A 14,909-nucleotide genomic window follows, 5' to 3' on the forward strand; every position below is an offset into this window, starting at 1 on the left:
CCAAATAGGAAATTACTATAAGAACTGAAAATCAGCTATGTATCCGTCTTTAACTATCTCTATATAAGCCTGGTAGCTGTAGTACTTACCAGGAAAACTCAGTTACACAATTTTGGAAAGAAAATTTTGCTTTCAGGTCCACAGTAATGGTGATCATTAGACTATTTTGAGACTAAGCTTTAGGGTTTTTTTAACCGCTGATGTGTATGTTTATATTGATCACGCATAATACATTGTTTTGCCTAAAGGATTCTATGAAATGAGATTGCCTACAGTAGTCAGTAGTCTTTTCTTTGATAGAAATCCTGATTCCCTGTATAAAAATGTAGTCCTCTCTTAATCCTATGGAAATGGTAAACATACATTCCTGAATGTGGAGTATTGAATTCTGTGGGAATTATTGCCAAAAACAGGTATGGTGTGATTCTAACCATCTGGTTTTCTTGGTGTACATTACTGACATTATTTGTTCGTGATTAGAGCCTAGACAGAAAAGGTCACAGAATGCCACCCAAATGCCTATAGAAACCCCAGTTAAAAGGATCCATCATCTATGGAAATAAGTGGCACTTAGCTGTTTGGCAACTAGATAGTAATTTGACCAAGCAGTGTCCTTCACCCTATAATCACATCTAACTTGCTTTGAGTACCTAGAACTAATATGTGGCCTTCCTCTGATTTGGGCCCTTAACAACCTGTGACAAGCCATTGCTTACTGTGACCCTTATGTCCTCTTTAACTGCTACCACACCCTCCCACAAGGAAGGCCACAGTAACTCTGGCACAATTCATCAGCAACCCACAACTTGGACAGGGGCATAGCTGTTCATTTGGAAGGATAATACAGCAGGAGCAGCCTCAGTTGTCCTGCGTGCCCATCTTCAGAAATCAGACATCAGATCAGAGATGGTATTCAGCAGATTCTGACCAGTTCTGAAGAACTGGTAGTGGAAATTTTGAGTAGTTCAGAGAACTGGTAAATACCACTTCTGACTAGCTCCTCCCCTATCTATTCTCTGCCTCCCGAGTCCCAGCTGATTGGCAGGGAATGGAGACTTTACAATATCCTTCCCCTTCCACAACCACCAAGGCATGCCATGCCCACCAAGTCATACCCACAGAACTGGTAGTAAAAAAATTTGAATCCCACCACTGCATCAGAGCCTAATATTGGTAGAACGGTGCTTCTTATTGTGCACCTGCTTTTAGATAATCATTGTGTAGCATTGGAAAGGTAGGCAAATTTCTTATTCAAAAATGCCTTGATAAAATTTGGTCAATAGTCCTGGCTTAAAAGATCTTTCATAAAAATTCATCTGCTCAAAAAACAGAGGGAGAGCCTTATATTGTTAGGACTGATAGGATTATATCCTTTTATTCTTCAGAAGCAGATACAATCTTGCCAGTTCCAATTAAAATAAAAATCTTTTTCTTAAGCAGACAGCCTATTTACACAATTGATAATTGTATAACTATTTCTGTCATGCTTTTTCTATTTTAATCTTTCTTTCCTACATTTTGTTTTATGAAAGAAAGAAAGAAAGAAAGAAAGAAAGAAAAGAAAGAAAGAAAGAAAGAAAGAAAGAAAGAAGGAAGGAAGGAAGGAAGAAAAGAATTTGCACAATTGATGAGAGACATTTTTAAGTTTAAGGCATTCAATAAATGTAGCCCTTATTCATAGGCTTGCTTGCAGGTTCCATATAAATTTATAGCACTTTATTTTTTCAATATTTAGCATCTGGAATTATAAACTTATTTGGTGGGGTTGTTATTTTAACCAACAGAGTACAGGTAGTCCTCGACTTAAAAGAATTCATTTAGTGACTCTTTAAAGTTACAAGGCGCTGAAAAAAGTGATTTATGGCTGTTTTTCAAAGTTAATAACCATTACAGCATCTCCCTTATCTTGTGGTCAAAATTCAGATGCTTGGGAACTGGTTCATACTTATGACCGTTGCAGTGTCCTGGGGTCATGTGATCACTTTTTGCAACCTTCTGACAAGCAAAGTCAATGGGGAAGCAAGATTTATTTAACAACTGGGTTAAGTGACTAATCAACTGCAGTGAACAACTTAACAACTGTGGCTAGAAATGTCGTAAAATGGGACAAAACTCACTTAACACATTCTCACTTAACAACAAAAAATTGGGCTCATTTGTGGTCGTAAGTTGAGGACTATCTGTACACTCTTCATAATATGTAGTTATCTAATATGATATTTCACCAATAAAACCTGGGACGCATGAGGAGCATTTGAAGTGAAATCGGACATCCAAAAATTAAAAACCTTCTTTATTTGTTTGAAAAGCCTCTTGTTTATTCTAACACAATAATCCCTAGAAAATTTAGCAGTGAAATAAATAACAGAGAAGAACATTAACATCACTATCATATTTTCTGTGGTTTCTCTTCTAGACTGAGGATCCCAGGTTTACTTTTTTTAAAAATGTGTGGAATAAGAGTAATGTTTTTAAACACTTCATTCATTTTAGTTAAAAGATCTGCTTTGCATATTTCATCATGGATTCATTGACAGTTGCCTTCAGTGTTACACGTTTATAAAATAATTGCTAGAATGCTTTCTAAATCTATTAATGATTTGCTACATGCCTTACTATTATTAATGCAGTGTTTCATATTTTCCTCAGATGTTTAAACTGGTCTCACGTGTCTAATAGTCTCAATTTTTAAGAAACAAATGAAATTCAATTCATATCCATTTTAGTTTCCTAAGATGGAATATTTTAATATGTGGACTATTGCCATTTTCTTTTTCCTAGGTGACAAAGGACCAAGAACATTTTTCACCTTCCATTATAGTTGGTCCCTATCCAGCCAAGAAGTATTGATGCTGGTTACAATGCTCGCATGAATTTTTAATATATCCCAAGTACATTTGTTTCCAGTAATGTAATAAATATGTTAATAATCTAGTATGAGACTGCAACATTGTGAGACGCAATTACCACTGGCAGCCAGAGGAAAATATTCTCTCAGTTGTATAAGCAGGAAAGATTCATGTGAAATATAAAGCAAAAAAATCAAAACAGGCAATAGATTAGAGATTTCCCTGGTTGCATTCCCTGTTGTGGATTGGCTCACTTTCTTGGATAAAGGATATTTCCTACCATTGATGGGACAATAATTTACTGACTCTCTTTCAGAGTGTAAAATTTTGTTCTTTTTGCCATCCAGTATTTATTTTGAATGAGCCACTTCTTAATTATATGCTATTGTTTAATTATTCATGTGATTTGTATAACTGAAGCTACATTTATTTGAGCTATTTTCTGTTTTGTTTGCTTTTAATTTTTTTCTTTTGACAGAATTAGATGTACTGTATTGGGATCATGGATAATAAGAAAAGATTTGTAAGCTTGTGAAAGAAATGTTCACCTTAAATATAGCATTTTCTTTGGGATTCATATATTAGCATTAAGAAATATCTACAACAGTGGTGGGATTCAATTTTTTTTACTACCAGTTCTGTGGGCCTGGCTTGGTGGGCATGGCATCACTTGATGGGTGTGGCAGGGGAAGGATACTGTAAAATCTCCATTTCCTCACCACTCCAGGGGAAGGTTCCTGCAAAATCCCCATTTCTTCCCGATCAGCTGGGACTCAGGAGACAGAGAATAGATGGGGGTGGGGCCAGTCAGAGTTGGTATTTACCGATTCTCTGAACTACTCAACATTTCCGCTATCGGTTCTCCAGAACTGGTCAGAACCTGCTGAATGCCACCTCTGATCTACAACTGAATAAGCGCTTCTGAAAATGTCTCCCATGTTGCAGGTGAATTTCCCATATAGATGTGCTGAATATCGCTGAATTAAAATTAAAAAAGCATTAAATTTGTTTTTCAGAATTTGGAAATTGCAGAAGCAAGAAGAGAAGAAATGGGTAAAATAATAAATGTAAGCTAAAAGGTAAGGTAACCCTGTGGATTTTATTCCACTAGTCATTGCCAATTATAGGGGCCGGTGCTCATCTTAGTTTCAAAGTCATTGACCCAGCATTGTCCAAATATATTTCTGCGGTCATGTGGCCAGCATGACACCATGGAGTGCTATTACCTTCCCACCGAAGTTGTAAACTTTTGAAATTTCCTCATACTTATGAGTTCTAAATCCAGATGGAGGTATCAAAGAACCCTTAAATATATCTAAAAAAATTATTGCAGTTTTTCTTCTCCCTTTCTCCCTTTGTCAATTTGTTTTGCAAATTATCTTTAGCAAGGAGAACATGTTGGGTAGGATCTGAAAAAGTGTCTCTGTGTGTATACACATACAACACACACATACATATGCTCTCTCTCTCTCTCTCTTACACAGACATACACACTCTTTACTGTGCTCATGTTTATAAACTTTTCTTCCTCCTATTTATCATTTCTGGGTACATTGGCAAGTCTGATCATAAAGTCTGGTATAAAGAAACTCCAGAAGGAAAAACAGAAGAATAAAATTGTACTCGATAGCATTGTCCTTTCTACTGCCATAGTAATTTCCAATGGACATTAATTTTTTTTTACAGCTTTTAATTTTATTATATATATGTATCTGTATCTACTCTATATCTATATTAGGAGTGGGTTGCTGCCAGCATTGCCGCTGGTTTGCTTCATGCGTGCTTCGCTCACGCAGGCACCAGACTGCAAATTGTTCTGCACATGTGCAGAATATGAAAAAATGACTAAAAAACAAGCTGGCAACAGCAGTGGGAATTGGGGAAATGGTTCGGGGACGTGGCCAGCTTGCTGTCCCTACCGGTTCAGCAACCTAGTACCAATTTCCACTACCAATTATATATATATCAGGGACGTGCAGTCACTAGAGGCAAGGGAGGCGTGGCCTCACCAGTCATGAGGAAAAGGAAAGAATTTAAAAGAATTTAAAAAAAATAATTAAAGCCAAGGTAGTTGCTGCCAGATTCACAGTGACTTGGAACAGTGCTTTGTGTTAACCATAGGAGGGGGCCAGAGAACTAGGGGCCTCTTTTGCATAAGGATTTTTTCGCCTTTTAAGAGTTAAGCAAGGGTTAACAAGCAAAAAATTCCTTATGCAAAATGAGGCACGTATTCTCTCGCCTCCTGTAGAGGGCATTTTTAGAGGCTTTTTAGAGTTTTCTGGGAGCAACTAGCTCAGTCTGATAGAGCTCTGACCTTTCATGAGGGGAGGGCAGGACAGGGCAGGCAGAAGCAGAGTTGAAATCGTCTCTGAAACAGCTGGAAAAGGTGCATGTGTGGGGAGGGGGGAGGAATTCAAAAAGTTTGATCGGAAGGCAGCAGGGGAAGGGGGGGTATGGCAGAGGAGCTGCTTTCAAGCCTTTGGAAAATATATCCAATCCAACTTCTGTGTTTCTGTTTGAGAGTGAGTGAATGAGAGAGGGATCCAAGTTCTCTGTGTGCGTGTGTCTGTTTGAGAGAGGGGGGAGGGAGGGAGAGAGGGAGGAAGGAGGGGGAGGGAGAAGAAAAAGAATGGGAAAACTTATTTTGCAAGGGGGGAAATGCTGTTGCTTTAAATTGGAACTGAGCATGCCTGGCTGTGGAATTCTGGGAGTTGAAGTCCACAAGTCTAAAAAGTGCCTCACCATCCCTAAAGCTGACCGCACATCACTGATTATATATATATATATATATATATATATATATATATATGTATGTATGTATGTATGTATGTATGTATGTATGTATGTATGTATGTAGTGTGTGTGTGTGTGTGTGTGTGTTGTATTTGTGCTGATAAATAAATAAAGGGAGACTAGTATAGATCTATTTCAAGCTATTTAGCTCTCATCAGCTAGCCATACCCTTACTGGGATTCGAACCTGTGCTGTATTGCATCTTAGGCAGATGTGTTAACCATTAAGCCACAGAGTTCCTCTCCTTATCAGCTGAGCCAGGGAGAAAGTCACTAGTCTTCCTTTATATATTTATCAGCACAAATACAACACAAATGTAACAAAGGCAACAGTAAAAATATTGGGCTTTCTGTCTGGATGGTCTCTTGTGACGAGCCGATGGACAGAGAATGGAAGCAGTTAGCTTCCTCCCATAATTGGGGCATACCAGGGGTTGTGACACTAAATATATACCTACCTCCCTGGCTCAAGCTGATATAGGAGGAGGACCTGTGGCTTAGTGGTTAACACATCTGCCTAAGATGCAATACAGCACAGGTTCGAATCCCAGTAAGGGTATGGCTAGCTGATGAGAGCTAAATAGCTTGAAATAGATCTATACTAGTCTCCCTTTATTTATTTATCAGCACAAATACAACACAAATGTAAGAAAGGCAACAGTAAAAATATTGGGCTTTCTGTCTGGATGGTCTCTTGTGACGAGCCGATGGACAGAGAATGGAAGCAGTTAGCTTCCCCCCATAATTGGGGCATACCAGGGGTTGTGACACTATATATATATATATTATTTATTAGCACAAATACAACAAAATGTAACAAAAAGGCAACAGTAAAAATATTGGGTTATTATTATTATTATTATTATTATTATTATTATTATTATTATTATTATTATCCATTACAATTATACAATTGTATCACAGCAGCCAGTTGTTTCGCCGGATTTGGCATTGGTTACTAGTCGGGCCCCACCCAGGGGCCTAGGACGTCATAACGTATTTTCGTAATATGCGTGCAGATCCAAGCAGTGCGGCTTTTTGTATTTGACTGATGGTGATTTTGTCAATTTTAACTGTTTTAAATGTAATTCCAGTGCTTTTGGAATAGCACCCAATGTGCCAATTACCACTGGAATTACCACTGCTGGTTTGTGCCATAGTCGTTGAATTTCAATTTTTAAGTCCTGGTATTTTGCGATTTTTTCATGTTCCTTCTCGGCGACCCTGCTATCCCCTGGTATTGCGATGTCTATGATTGTGACCTTATTTTTCTCAACCAGTGTGATGTCTGGTGTATTATGCGCCAGTATTTTGTCTGTTTGTATACGGAAATCCCACAAGATCTTGACCATCTGATTTTCGGTGACTTTTTCAGGCTGATGTTCCCACCAGTTTGTTGCTGTTTTAATATTATAATTTTTGCACAGATTCCAGTGGATCATTTGTGCTACTGAATTGTGCCGCAATTTATAATCAGTCTGCACAATTTTTTTACAGCAGCTGAGGATGTGATCAACAGTTTCATCAGCTTCTTTGCAAAGTCTGCATTTGGCATCATCAGAGGATTTTTCGATTTTGGCCTTAATGGCATTTGTGCGGATAGCTTGTTCTTGCGCAGACAGGATTAGTGACTCTGTTTCTTTCTTTAATGTACCTGTTGTTAACCATAACCAAGTTTGTTCACTGTCCACTTTATCTTTTATTTTTTCCAGAAATTGGCCATGCAGTGCTTTGTTCTGCCAACTCTCCATTCTTGATTTTATCACTTCTTTTCTGTATTCTTGTTTCGTCTGTTGGGCCTTCAGGAGATTTTTGTTCTTTACTTCGATTAATAGATGTTTTTGACTTTCTTTTAAATAATCAGCCAGTGCATGTTTTTCTTCTTCAACTGTTTGCTTCACTTGTAATAATCCTCTGCCACCTGATTTTCGGGGCAGATACAGTCTATCAGTATCACCACGTGGATGTAAACTGTAGTGCATTGTCATTAGTTTCCTGGTTTTTCGGTCCAAAAGGTCCAAATCAGCTTGTGTCCAGTTAACTATACCAGCTGTGTATCTTATAACTGGTATTGCCCAGGTATTTATGGCCTTGATTGTATTTCCGCCATTCAATTTAGATTTCAAAATTTTCCTAACTCTGTTGGTGTACTCTCGCCTGACAGTAGTTTTTACTTCTCCATGTTTGATGTTATCCAACTGCAGAATGCCTAAGTATTTGTAGGCTTCATTTTCTTTGCATTTAATTAATTGGCCATTGGGCATTTCAATTCCCTCACATGCAGTCATTTTGCCCCTTTTTATGGATACAGTGGCGCATTTTTCCATGCCAAACTGCATTGAAATATCGGTGCTGAATACTCGGACTGTGTTTGTCAATGATTGGATTTCTATTTCTGACTTTCCATAGAGTTTCAAATCATCCATATATAGTAAATGCGAAATTTTTTCAGCTTCTTTGGCTGTTTGGTAGCCTAATTTCATTTTTTTAAAAATTAGTGATAGTGAGATCATTGCGATGATGAAGAGAAGAGGTGAAAGTGAATCACCCTGGAAAATTCCTCGCTTGATATTAACCATTCCGTAGATCTCATTCCCTACTGCCAACTCAGTTCTCCATTGTTTCATCGCCTTTTCAGTAAAGGATGTAATATTTTTGCTAATGCCAGTTGTTTCTAAGCATTTTATGATCCAACTATGTGGCAGTGAGTCAAATGCCTTTTTGTAATCAATCCAGACCATATTCAAGTTCGTTTTTCTATTCTTACAATTTTCTAATATCATTTTATCAATTAGAAGCTGATCTTTTGTGCCCCTGCTCCTTCTTTTGTTGCCTTTTTGCTCTACTGGCAAGATGTTGTTTGTTTCCAAATAATCCATCATGTTATCTGCAATAATGCCTGTGAGTAATTTGAAGGTTGTTGGCAAGCATGTTATTGGTCTGTAGTTTTCAGGTGTTGTTCCTTTAGTTGCATCTTTCTGAATCAAGTATGTTTTTCCAGTTGTCAACCATTCATCAATTTGGCCCTTTTGTAAAATTTCATTCAGTTGCTTGGCCAATATTGCATGTAAACTGGTCAGATATTTGAGCTATTTGATATATATCAAATAGATATTTGAGATATTTGGTCAGATTATTATTATTATTATTATTATTATTTATTTATTTATTTATTTGTCTTGTATGCCGCCCACTCCCGGAGGACTCCGGGCGGCAGGGTTTCTGCCTGGATGGTCTCTTGTGACGAGCCGAAGGACAGAGAATGGAAGTAGTGATCTTCCTCCCATATTTGGGCATACCAGGGGTTGTAAAAAATAATAATCTAATATATATATATATATATATATATATATATATATATATATATATATATATATATATATATATATATATATATATGTGTGTGTGTGTGTGTGTGTGTGTGTGTGTGTGTGTGTGTGTGTGTGTGTGTGTGTGTGTGTGTGTGTGTGTGTGTGTGTGTGTGTGTATGTATATGTGTATATATGTTGTATTTGTGCTGATAAATAATATATATATTTATGTATATATAATATGTATCTATCATCATCTATGACAGACTTTGCATTTTACAGCCTGCAAGCCCCATGCAGCCCAACAGCTGTCCCTGTCCTGGCTGTGGTGGGGATGTCAGTGGGGGTGTGGTGGCAATGGCAGTGGTGGGATGGTGGCCTTCCACAGGAGTGTCAGTTTCCCTTGAGAAAATTAATTGCCCATCCATCTATGATAACAATACATATGCAGGAAATCCATACATTCCTTGCTTGTTAATTTCTATTTGATTCCCTTATCTGTGTTGGGTATATTACTTCTTTAAGAACCAAATATTAATTGAATTCTCAATACTTTCTCAGTGATTCATACTGTTATCTCATACACTTGTAGGTCCAGATTTCATTAGAAATTAAATATTGCATATTTTTCTCAATCTGCAAAGTTTGTTTACTCCTAGAATCTTAACCAAATAGTATTTGAATTGAGACCCTAAAGATGTCCTCAGATTTGCCTTTTCTCTTGATCTATGGCAGCCAATAATTCTTGGCCCAGCTGTGGATAAGTTATCACCTGCCATCATTCCTAAGAACTAATTTGGCTATGATTAGGCAAGACTTGGTTCTATCTATGTTGGAGCATCTTTGAAGACTTCAATCTGATGGTAAGGAGTTAGTCAGCACTGTTATATAAGGCCATATTATACCAAGTGTGCATTACTTATATTAATTCCCAGTTTGTTTTTTGGTGCCATAAATATTACCGATACAAGTTAACATCTGCCCAGGATACCAAAGAACTATCCATTAGTAATCTCTCTTCCTGTTTTCCCCTGGAGAGGAAAGATCTTTCTTTTATGACAATTAAATAATTTGAATTGATTTTAAAATTGTTCCTGTCTGTCAATTCCACCTACAATGTATTTAACTGATACTGTAATTGTATTGTAACATTGTTCTTCAATTGAGATAATGAATGATGCATAGGTACTTAAAAAGTAGTCAGATTCTTTTCATTTTGGAGTTATAGTAGGGGGGGGGGAAATAGGTGATTGTGGCATGTATGAAAGCTAGATCCATAAGCCTCAGAAAAGCTGGGGTATATAGTATGTGAAATGGAGAAATAGAGAATATATGTGAGGTGATTGAGTGAATGACTGAAGTAGGTTAGAAATAGTGTTGTTGATTATGTCTAACATGTTAGACAAACAGAGATGCTTGCACATGGTGGGGCTATGGTAAGTAGGGGCAGGCAAGGACAGAAAGGGCTGGGAGATTTATCCAGCCCTTTTAGGTGATGAAATGAGGGCTGATGTTGTGACCATAAGAGCTAAAAGATGGGGGGAGCATAGGTGGATCCCAATGAGAAAAGTTTTGTATCACCAATTTACTATTTTTATACATACCTCAAGGTCATGAGCATACCTAATACTCCTTCCTCCTCCCATTTTTTTCACAATAACTCTATGAAGTTTTGTATTCCCCCTCCCTGATTTTATGTGAGCCGCCCTGAGTCCCCTCAGGGAAAAGGGCGGCCTATAAATGTTAATAAATCTCTCTAAATCTCTCTAATGAAGTGGATTGGGCTAAGTCTAAGAGATAATTTTTTTCAAGCTCAGAAATCAAGAAACCCAGGCAGTTCAAATGAATATAGGGATTTACTGCAAGATTAAGCTCTCTACAAGAATCTGAACTACTAACAGTAAAAGCAAATTGGCAGTAGATAAGAGTCAATGGAATTCAAGGTGGGTTGGACTTAATTGTCTTGTGGATACGAAGGGACTTGAGACTTATGATGTGTTTGACCTCTCCCTTAGGTTCAGCCTGGTCATCTACAGTTTTACTGAAACTCTAGTGGGCAAAGATGGGGATATTGTTGTTGGATTCACTCAATTGCCCTACTTGAAACAGGATGTCCTGATGCTTAAATGTAGTGTGGCTGTACAACTGCAATTTAATTTGTATTGGGCCATCTTTTGAAATGACTTGGAACCTACAACTTGTGAAAAACAGTGATTAGATTACTTGTGATTCTGTCTCATCAGTGTACAATAACACAAATTTTAAAGTAGCTATACCAGTTATCAATAGACTTCCAGTCCCAATTCAGATGCTGCTTGTTAACCAAACAGCACCAACCTATATCAGGCAATGAGTTGCCAGAACAGAATATGTCCATCCAGTCTGGTCATCATGAGATAGCCTGCTAAGTGTCTCTTCTTTTCTGGAGGACATGGGATGAGACAAAGTGGCAACCTTTTTCTGTAGTAGCTCTCATTCAGGGGTGGGTTTCAAAAATTGTTCGAATCTACTCTGTAGGCGTGGCCTCCTTTGTGGGAGTGGCTTGCTGCCCATGTGACCGGATGGGAGTGGCTTGCCACCCATGTGACTGGATGGGAGTGGCCTGCCACCCATGTGACCTGGTGGGAGTGGCCAAGACGATGTTATTACTAGATATTACTAATTACTAGATATTATTAATATTACTAGATCATGATTAATGCATAGATAACTGCGGGACATTACACACACACACACACACAAACTATGACAGTGCTAGGAAAACACCCAAAAAATAAAAATCCCCCCCCCAAAAAAAGACTGCCAATGAAACCAGTTTTTTTTTTCCTAAGCCTAAGAACAGGAAAGACAAAGTCACTGGAATAAAAACCATCAAGGCAATGTGGAAAATTATAAAGGACAGGCACTCACAGAACCATCAACCACCTCAGAATTACCTAAACAAGGAAGGTGAAACACACTGCCTTGCAACAAACCTGCCCTGCCCATAGAAAAGCAGCCACTTTGAGACACATAAACCTGGTCTGAACACTTAAAAGCAACATATTGCATCACAAATAAAACATTTGCAAAAAGGAATAACATTTCTTGTAATAAACATTCTATAAACAATAAACAAATAAAATTTCCCTAAACTAATTAAAAACTACCATGTTCAGAGAACACCAAAGGACCCCACAGTCCTCTCCCTCCTTATCTTTTTCTTTTTTGTCCTAACTTTCTCCTCTTCCCCCCCCCCCCAACCCCACTCCCTTCTAGCACTGATGATGTTACCAAACTAGGAGTGCTGGAGAGGAGCTCTCACAGGGCGAAGAGCTTCCCGCTACAGACACAATCTATCTGCAGCCGTAAATGACTGCAAGCAGCAGCTTCAGTCACCTGCTCGCAGCTGACAGTTGCGTTTGGGAGCGGAGGTGGTGGCAGCAGAAGTGGGCACAGACGGGATGTCCCCACTTGCTGAGTAGAACGAGGCAGCGGGGATGCGTTGTTTCAGGGCGCCCCAAGCGCCGGCTCCTCTGAGTGTAGCCCATTCCCCCTCCCAAGAAGACCGTTTTCTTTTTAAAAATGCCTCTGCAGACGATCTTGAAAACCTGCGAGGTTGCTTTGGGAGGAGGAAGACAGGCGTTTTTTAAAAAGAAAATCCTGAAAAGCCACAAGATTTGGAGAGATGGGCAGCTGGTCTTTTTTTTGGGGGGGGGGGGAATCCACAGAACCAGGAGCGCAACCTGCTGGCTCCTCTGAGTGCAGCCCATTCCCCCTCCCAAGAAGACCGTCTTCTTTTTAAAAATGCCTCTCCGGATAATCTTGAAAACCTGCAAGGTTGCTTTGGAAGAGGTTGCGCTCCTGGTTCTGGGGATTCCTGCCCATCTCTCCAAATCCTTTTCAGGATTTTATTTTTTAAAAACGCCTCTCTGCAGAGGCGTTTTTAAAAAGAAAACGGTCTTCTTGGGAGCGGGAATGGGCTGCACTCAGAGGAGCCGGTGGGTTGCGCTCCTGGTTCTGGGGATTCCCCCCCCCCCAAATAAAAGACCAGCTGCCCATCTCTCCAAATCCTTTTCAGGATTTTCTTTTTAAAAAACGCCTCTCCGGATGATCTTGAAAACCTGCAAGGTTGCTTTGGAAGAGGTTGCTTTGGAAGAGGTTGCTTTGGAAGAGGTTGCTTTGGGAGGGGGAAGACAGGCAGCATTCCCCCACCCCATCTCTGGTTACCTGCAGCCTCGGAAGCTTCCGCAACTTCACAGTAAAAGCAATTAAGAACTTCTCTCGCTCGTGAGATTTTCTTTACTGTGCAAAGGCTTGCTTTAAGGCTGCAGGCTCCCAGGGAGGGGGGCAGGGGGAAATGCTGCCCATCTGTCCTCTTCCAAAGCAACCTTGCAGGTTTTCAAAATCATCCGGAGAGGCGTTTTTTAAAAAGAAAAACCCTGCAGGCACCCAGCGACAGCGTCCAGGAGTGGTACCAGCGTTCCGGAAGTTAATTACTTCCGGGTTCACCGACGAACTGGTTTGCACGAACCGGTGCGAACTGGGAGGAACCCACCCCTGCTCTCATTTTATAAAACTTTATTACCTTGGATATACATATAGCTCATACTCCCTTGGCCAGGTTAAAAACAGTGTTGTGGATTTGTTGGTGCTCTCTGAGCTTGATGGTTTGCTTGTAGGCATTTTATTACCTGGCTAGATAACATCTTCAGTGCTAGAAGAGAGTGGGATTCCCCCTCAGAGGGATTTAAAACAATGTTATTAGATCAAACCTTTGGTTTCTGTCAATGGGGATAGGGCACCATGATGATTTGAAATTTTTAATGTATTAATTGAAGTGTATTTTAATTCATTATTTTGCTTGCCAGCCAGAGGATTTCAGGAGTGGGGTGGCTTAGAAATAATTTGGATGCATTGTTAACCCTGTTTCTAATCATAAAGGGTGTGATCTGTCTCAGTAATTGCATTAGCTGGTTAGATTTTGCATTTCCTTGGGTATGCTTTCTCATTTTATTCAGCTACTCATGTCAGTTCATTCAGCCAGTCTGTTTAATTTGTTCAGTTATCAATGGGAGAATCTGAGAATTTCATCAAGTGAACAAACTATATTTTATGGCATCAGTAATTTCAAATATTTTGTGAAATACCGTGATGGTGATCAGATGAATGGCTATTGTAGCAAAGAATTTTTTAAAAAAATATCCATAGTCGTGTAACTGAATCTGATTGTTAAAGAATTAACAAAAATATTTAAACCTAGTTGCATATTCTATCAGGTTGCATTATGTTTCATATTTCTAAGTCAAACTCACAGCATGAGTTTGGCTACTGCTAAGAGAGGGATATGTGATTATTCAGTGTTAGATTAGAAAAGCTGATTTAGAGATTCATACAAAAGAATCATGTACCTTCTCTAAAGGTTAACTTTGAGTTATACAAAATGCATTAAAGATGTATGTGCTCTCCCAGTATTAAGACTCTTCAGAATTTCACAATGAATGGGCTACATGTCATCAATTATTTACAGAGGCCTCTATAGCATAGCAGCTCCACAGTAATGTCAAGAGCTATGTATCCTGAAGGTTGCTGGAATGGGAAAAACATTGCTTGTGATATTTGGTAAAATAAGGACAGTAGAAAGGTCATCTCAAGGAAGTGTAAAAATTTCAGGCTATCTTGGCTATGAAAAGTGTCTGAAACAAGATAGAAAATTATTAATCTGCCCTCAGTGTTAAATGATGGATTGGCAATTTAGCAGCATACTGAATAATACTTAGGTTTCTGTTTTGAGGGGAAAAAAACTTAAGGTGGAAATGGGAACAATAGCACAAAAAATTAGAATTTTTAGTGTTATGAATGTTATAAGTTCCATGGTTTTCTTAATTAGACCTCTTTCGGTTTCTTTCTTTCTTTCTTTCTTTCTTTCTTTCTTTCTTTCTTTCTTTCTTTCTTTCTCTCTCTCTCTCTCTCTCTTT

The sequence above is a fragment of the Thamnophis sirtalis genome, unplaced genomic scaffold, assembly GCF_051295495.1.
Source record: "Thamnophis sirtalis isolate CommonGarterSnake01/CBP01778 unplaced genomic scaffold, rThaSir2_p1.2 scaffold_7, whole genome shotgun sequence".
Lineage (NCBI taxonomy): Eukaryota > Metazoa > Chordata > Lepidosauria > Squamata > Natricidae > Thamnophis > Thamnophis sirtalis.